The sequence below is a fragment of the Mastomys coucha genome, unplaced genomic scaffold (assembly GCF_008632895.1).
Source record: "Mastomys coucha isolate ucsf_1 unplaced genomic scaffold, UCSF_Mcou_1 pScaffold14, whole genome shotgun sequence".
Lineage (NCBI taxonomy): Eukaryota > Metazoa > Chordata > Mammalia > Rodentia > Muridae > Mastomys > Mastomys coucha.
In genome coordinates this window covers 74,406,230-74,414,078 of record NW_022196896.1, presented here as the reverse complement: position 1 = coordinate 74,414,078, position 7,849 = coordinate 74,406,230, and the positions used below count along the sequence as shown (strand labels likewise).

Genomic DNA, 7,849 nt, shown 5'->3' with positions numbered 1-7,849 from the left:
TTTGCAATTATCTAAAAGTATTCTTCTTCACTAAATGTTCTAGAACTGTGGGACATCCCCCACTGGACTAGGCTGGTATTTTACTCATGATGCTCACAGATTATGTTGTGTCAGCATCTCAGGCCACTTCCCAGAAGTGGGTGGGAATGGGGCTCTGGTTCTCAAAAAACACCCTTGAATTACAGACTGGAGCAATAAGGACTATCTCTAAGCCAATAAAAAAAAAAAAAGGCTGCTTATGTTAAAAGAAGCAACTGGAATATTTGCAAGTAACATCACAAATCTGAAAGAAAATAATTAAAATCTTTAATGTCTAATCTCCCCAGTCTGTTGAGAAGGTAAAAGGAATAAATTAATTTCATTTCTTCAAAATAGAGAAATAGCTCTAGCCTTAACAAAGAACCAGGTAGGTAGTTCAGCACTTTTGCTTTATGCAGAGAAACAAATGTCAATTAAGAAGACATTACAGTTCAAGCCTTTTAGACTGTATCAGTCATCATCAGATTCCTGCCTATGTGTTTTAGACAGCTAACTTAGTCTACGGGTAGGCATCTAAGAATAATTTAGAATATAAGTTTGAAGCTAGTTTCAGAATCTCACTATCTTCTTTCAAATAAACATCCCACCTTCAAACCCGCCCAATGGGAAGCATGGAAAAGCTTTTAAAGAAAACGTATTTATATATCTTTCCCACTTCTCCAATAAAAAAAAAATTCAGGAGCTGGAGAGATGGCTCAGTGGTTAAGAGCACTGACTGCTCTTCCAGAGGTCCTGAGTTCAATTCCCAGCAACCACATGGTGCCTCACAACCATCTGTAATGGACTTCGATGCCCTCTGTGTCTACACTGTGTCTGAAGACAGCTACAGTGTAGTACTCATGTACATAAAGTAAATAAATAAATAAATAAATATTTATTTAAAAAGAAAAATGTCAAAGATTCTCAGGAGAATTAAGTGTGCCCCTGAAGCTGTGTATTTATTCGTTAAGTAGAAATACAATGTGGGGACTTAAAAGGGGTTCCAGAAGCTTCTGTGAAATGGAAGCAAATCTTATTGATCACTTCCTCAACCACAATCCCTAGCCAGATGGCAATGACATTATCTGTGTAGGAGAAGGCAAGGGCGGTGATATCCACCGTGCTTCAATTGCTGAAGCTCAGAAACCATTTGTTCAAGGAAATAACATTACGAAGAGGAGTGCCCAGGTTACTCAGTGGACTAAGGACCAGAGATTAGAGAATATGCCATTTTAAGGGGAAATCCTTCCTACTTATAACCCAGGATGCCAGCAACACATCTCGCCAGCATCGCCCACAGATTCAGGATTCTTCTCATCCCCTCAGGAGGGATCTGCAGCTCTACCACTTCCTCCTCCAGGCAACAGGATTGTGGCCAGGGGTCTCTGAAAGCCTTAAACTAATGTGTCACACACTGGTGGTCATGGGGTCCATGGGGTCCATGGGGTCCCACTTCATGGTAACGGTAAAGGGTAGGGAAGACAGGGAGGATGAAGTCTGACCGCCACGGTCAGTCATGACTAAGTGCCCATTTGACAGCTGTCTCCAGTAGAACCACACCTCTGTCCCAATGAACATAAATTTGGCTGTCAGTAAACTGGCAATAAAATGATTTTTTAAAATCTTTTTATAGAAATAAAAGAAAGGACTTTTAAGAGTTGACATTGAAAACAATTATTTGTTTAAGGTTTTATACAAGACTTTTCTTCAATTAAAAAAATGTTATACCATTGAGGTAATTTATATAAAACGAAAATTAGTTTTTAAAAAGACAAAGTCCTGTCCAATTTGAGTGGCTGAGAGGGTTGCTTTTGAAAACTAGCTAAATGAATTCTTTCAACCAGACTTAAACAAAACGTTCCCATCCCAATATTTCAGGGAAGAAATGAGTTTGGTCAATAAAATAATTATGGTAAAAAAAATATGGGGCCAAGAACACACACACACACACACACACACACACACACACAAAACCAAAGAACACTGAAAAGTAAAAGCGTAACTTCAGATATAGTGGTATAACCATTCATAGAACTATGGTAGGTATAGATCAATGGTATATTTAGAATGGACCCTTAATAAATGGCTATTCAATAAAAGACTAATTCTTATCATATGGCTATGCTGATAAAAGTGACACAGAGAAGTGAGGGGGTTAAAGAGAGCACACCTCTCACAGAAAGCACAGAATAGATATCAAGATTTAAACTACACTTTTCTATAGCCATGAGCTTATTACCAACATTTTTAGCTGATTCCACTAAGTACAGTAAAATCTTTATTAAAAAAAAAACAATTTGTGTACTTTTAGCACATTCTACATGTCATTAAAAATTGCTTAGCCAGGCAGTGGTGGCGCATGCCACTCCCAGCACTTGGGAGGCAGAGGCAGGCGGATTTCTGAGTTCGAGGCTAGCCTGGTCTACAGAGTGAGTTCCAGGACAGCCAGGGCTACACAGAGAAACCCTGTCTAATTAAAAAAAAAAAAAAAAAAAAATTGCTTAGCTGCTTCTTGCACTGTTAAGGTTCTGATGATTGAGAATTATCACACGCTATCAATTATAATGATATAATTACCTTCAATAAAAGGTTATTACTTAACATGTTAAAGAAAGAAGTTTGAATATATAATCCTAGCAGTACCTTGTAAAATGTCAGTGAAGGTGACAAGCAGTCTCATTCACTGAAAACAGAACTACAGACTTTCTGGAAAGCAAAGGTTTAAGTGTAGACAATGCAATCGTTTTCATAGTTAGCAATGGGAAGCAGGAATAATATGGGAAATTAAATAAATTATGGTATATCCTTATAAAAGAAAAATCAGCATCATATATCCATATGATGGGAAAACATAACTTAAAATCTAACATAAACAAACAGGACAAACAAAACAAACATCTATCTATGTCAGTTTTTATCTGTAAACTTGTGATCTTCACATGAAATATATTTTAGAATGAAATTTGAAGAAATAACACCAAATTTTTATAAGGATTTATCTGTGGGTAACAAAATTAGGACCAAAAAGGTAATTTTCCCCCTTATAGATGCCTAGATTTCTCTTTGACAAACATTTATCACTTTTCTAATACTATCCTAACAATAAAGCCTTGCTTTGAATCCAAATCACCTAAGTGAGGTTTGCAGCTCTAATTCTGGAGATCATGGACGATCACAGGGAATCACCACACTGATCTGATGTCTGTCATTCAGAAGTGGCTCTCCTCCCCCCCCCCCCCCCCCCCCCAGAAACTACCAAAGCACCTGTCCCAGCACTCGCTCTGCACCTGGACAAGAGTTTACACCTTCAATAGGGAGCATCATTATAAGGAAGATAGTAAAATGTACATCCTTTTTTTTTTTTTTCCTTTTCTCTTCAAGTATGAAAATAAAGTCTTGTGATTTAAATTTCCTTAACAATGGTGGCTTTCAGGCATAGCTGTCTGTTAACACAGTATGATGTCATTGTGAAAAGCCCCAAGAAGGAGCTTTACAGTAGGAGCCTTCAGGATCAAACAAATTCACCAAGAACAATGAACTGTTTAAGAGTCATAGAAAGTAGGGTTGCCACTATATCCACTCTGGCCTCCTATGCTTAATATAGGGAATTTGTGTTTGGCTGTGTGTGAGCAACCTTATTTGTCTTGGGCCCTTTCAAGGGTGCTCGGTTGAACATGTGGAGAGTAGACAGTGCCCAGCTGAGGAGGGAAAGCTTCCCACACTGGAGGGAACAACCGACCAGTCCGGACTCGTCACTCACTTTCCCTTGGCATGGTTAACCCACAAATCAGGCTCGTCCAGGCAACAACAGTTCCTCTTTCTAGTTCCCATTTGTCTCCCCCTCAAAACCACAGTAGGCCTCCTTCTAGCCATAGCTGACTCATGGGATCCCCAACCACCCTCTCAGTCTCCAGTTTGCTCTGCATCTCAGATCAAAATACTTTCATGCATCTCTTCAGGCATTCAAAGTTGGAGTATCCTGCTTTCTAATTATAGACATTCCCTGGATTATTCTCTCTTCTCAAACAAACTAAGAGCAGTGGCAAGAATGGTATCCACATCACCTAATTTATTCCTTTTCATATCTCTTGAATATGACTTTTCTAATAGACTGAATTTCTTCCATCTCTACTCTATATTTTATTCTATTCCCACCCCAGCCTAAAATGCAGCAGAGCCACCTGCGAAGGCAACATTTCAATCTCATTCATGCTGACAAACTTGGACATGCCCTCAACTCTACCATCCGTTTAACTGTGACTCAGCCACTCCTGCACTTCACTGAACCAAAGCATAAAGCTATGTAGACAACATACAACTGGCTTTGCAGGCTTAGTTCCTGTTGGACTAAGACAGAGATGCATACACACACACACACACACACACACACACACACACACCGATACACACTGTTTAGAGATACAAACTAGAAGTAGGAGTGTAACATCTATAGTGAACACAACCTCAAGGTTTGTGTTCCACATTTTAAATATTTATTTTGGTTTTCTCATGTCTGCCTTTGTACCAACAAATGAAGCATCATTTGTCATGGCAAAGGACATGAGTAGTTTCCAAAAGTTGCCCAATGAATTGAGACTATGCTGTTTTATAAAATAATAAACATCTTTCAGATGTAGAGACCAAAGTAGCTACAAAGAAATGGTAGTAGTTCATCTAGTCTAAATACTGGGTAACATGCTATTCAGGAGTCAAGAAATCAGGCAAGATGAACAAAAGCTGTATTCACACACTGAAGGCCCGAACAGTGAACACAGCTAACTCTGAGGAGCTAAACATGGAGGATTGCAAAAACTCAGAGGCAACATCCCAGGTATGTTCACTGCCCTAGATTCACATCGAAACCTAAAACTACTGTGCCCTAGGAAATGCTGTGAGAGTTTAACCTAAAGGAGGAAACCTCAACCCAAACTGGCCTTAACCAGATCATCCCCAAGTCAGGCAGAGTCCTATCTACCCGAGATACAATGAAAACCTTAAATGAACTGTTACATGATGCCTAAAACTGTCAGAAAACCTCCTCTACAGATGAACTTTACAAGGACCTCTTCTGCCAGACTGCATTACAATAACACTGCATTCTAATGGACCAAGACATTTTAGATTTTCTTCTCATATGACGTGGTGTTTTCTTGTATCTGAAGTCTGAATATAGTTTTCTTTGGATTTCTACTTCTGAGCAGGAAAGTGTATTGACCTTTTAAAGTTCTACACATCATTCTGGTTATGTTTACGCAGAAGTACGAAAGACTCGTGCAGCTGGATTTAGCATTCTTAAAGACCTACGCACACAGACTAAACTTGATGACAATGTGCTGCTCCTGAAATGACACTGTGCAAACCTGAAGTCATCTGTAATGCCATATTTTCCTGAGATGACACAGCAAGGAAGCAGACGCCTCCTATCAACCTTACCAAGAAATAAAAGTGTCTCCCTGCTTGCCGTCGCCAGCAAGACTAGACAGACAGAAAGAGATTCTGGCATTCCAGCCCCTGCGCACCAAAGTATTCTTGTAGGAAACTCAGCAAGCTGTAGATTATGCCACAGCTATGGCTGGAAAAGGCAACAGTTGGTTTTCTGAGACTCCTGACTCTGCTCCTACCCCTGACCCCCTCTTACTTTCCAAACCAAAAACAAAAATAACAACAACAACAAAAAAAAACACTGTATGTTTTGGTTAGGTGCACTCAGTTTCCTCTTCAGTGAATGTTTTCCTTTCTTCTTTCCCCTTTCCAGTTTATATAATAAAAGGACATATACTTTTCCAATTTTTTTTAACCTAAAATCTAACTTTCTAGGGTCAAAAGAAAAATTATCCCTGTATCTGTACCCTTCCCACTTTCTTAGGGTAACTACAGTCAACAGAGGGCAAGGAACTGGTGTTTAAGTCCATACTGGTGGTTAAATAAATGTAATATAAGTCTGGCCTGCAGCCTGCCTTTTCACTTAATATAATTTGAGTTTTGTTAAGCCAACACACAAGTGCAGCTAGCAGACACAGATATTGCACTTCACTATTTCTCTGCAGTGAGAACTCTAAAGGTTTACTCAAGACCAGAAGTAACTATAAGAACCTATTGGTCTAATACTCAATTCATATTTGGCACTTAGTTTTATATTTCCTGTAAGGTCAAAAATGGTAAAAATAAATGGGTAAAAATATTCACTAATTTGTATACATTATGAATATGTAGATAATTCTGCATGGATAAATGCTACCATGTGTGGCACATACTTGTTGAAACAAAGTTAGTTTTGAAAGGCCAGAAGCAAAGAAAAAGCTTCTGTGTAGGTGGGGAGAAGGAATAGGTCCACATCTGTGAGGAGCAGGTCCACATCTGTGAGAAGGAATAGGTCCACATCTGTGAGGAACACCATCTGGAAGTCTCCTGTGCTTTGTCTGGGACCAGAGGAGCAGGTCAATTCTAACTCCACCTCTTATTGAATATGTGGTTGGTCTAAGTTGCATAATTTCTCTGAGCTTCTTTTTCATGGTGCATAAAATTAGACATTGGTACAGAGATTTGGAAACTAACTCCAAGAATGGTGCCTTTAAAAACATAAGAATTCCAAAAGTGCCATATTACTATAAGATAATGCAGAAGTTTTATATATAAATAGATATGTATACACATGTATATACACATATATATGTATATATACACACACATATGTGTATAGACACATGTATATATATATATGTATATATATGTATGTATATATGATGCATAGAATTGGTGATTCAATACCCAGACCACCAAACATGTGCTGTTTTATTTCTGTTTTAGTCTACCTTCTTGTTTTATATTTACCTTGATAGGTAGACAGCCTGGGAAACTGTAAAATATTTAATAGTTTAAATTCATTTTTTAAATTAGACCCTTTTTTTCTTTCCAGGTGTGTCTTGCATTGAGCTCACTAAAAACGTTTCAACCTTTTCCTAAGCAATTTTTTTTAATATTGTGAATTTTTACTCACAACCTGTGAAAAGGCCCAATCACCCTTACTCATCACCAGTTAAATGAAAAATCTTCCACATATGATAACGACAAGTATTGAGTGTCAGAGTAAAGCTTCCCAATGCAAAGGATTTTTATCCTCCTCCTTGTCTTCATAAGACCATCAATAATGCATATACCTTTAGCTGGCTAGTGCCCAGTCTCGAGGAAGCGATGCTCTGTGCAGAACAAGGACCTACCAAATGTTCTCCTCTTTTACAGTGCTGCTGGTAACACATAATAAACTGTATGCTGCCTACTTTCAACTACACCTAATATCACACATAATGTCACACACACCTACACACAACATCATGAACTTCCAGAAAGGTTAAAGGAGACTTGACTGGTATACTATCCGTCCATCTTTTATCTCTGTGTGAGAAAACTGCAGCCTGGGATGATGTAACAGCCACCCAAGGACACCAAACTATTTAGACACTGGTTGGGAGTTGAAACTTCCAACTCCACAAGGTTATTTCTATGATGGATTGGCAGGTATTATACGTCCCAGTGGGTGTAGGAGTGCTTATTAAGTGTTTTTTGATGAAAGGGAATGTTTGTGGTTTCGCAGGCGTGTGGGAGAACTAAAACGCACAGCGTGCCAGACTTCAGGGTGATAATCCGCCCGGCAAGACCACGTGGGGAGGGGCAAAGGGAGAAGGAGGGGCTACATCTGAATTTTTCCTGTACCTGGTAGTCTCTTTGAAGCGAGGGACCCATGCCTGAGTTGAAGCCCAGGCTGAGCGCACGCACACCGTGAGGCATTTCTCCTAAGGAGGTAGCAGCCCCGGGGAAGAGGTGTATCACCCCC

At 39.2% G+C, this 7,849-nt stretch overlaps 1 protein-coding gene across 3 annotated transcripts in view; it reads right to left on the bottom strand.

The window, feature by feature from the left end:
* Mfsd6 (major facilitator superfamily domain containing 6) overlaps positions 1–7,849 on the bottom strand; it is a 67,267-nt gene that overhangs the window by 58,656 nt on the left and 762 nt on the right. The gene's annotated exons all lie outside the window — the stretch shown is intronic.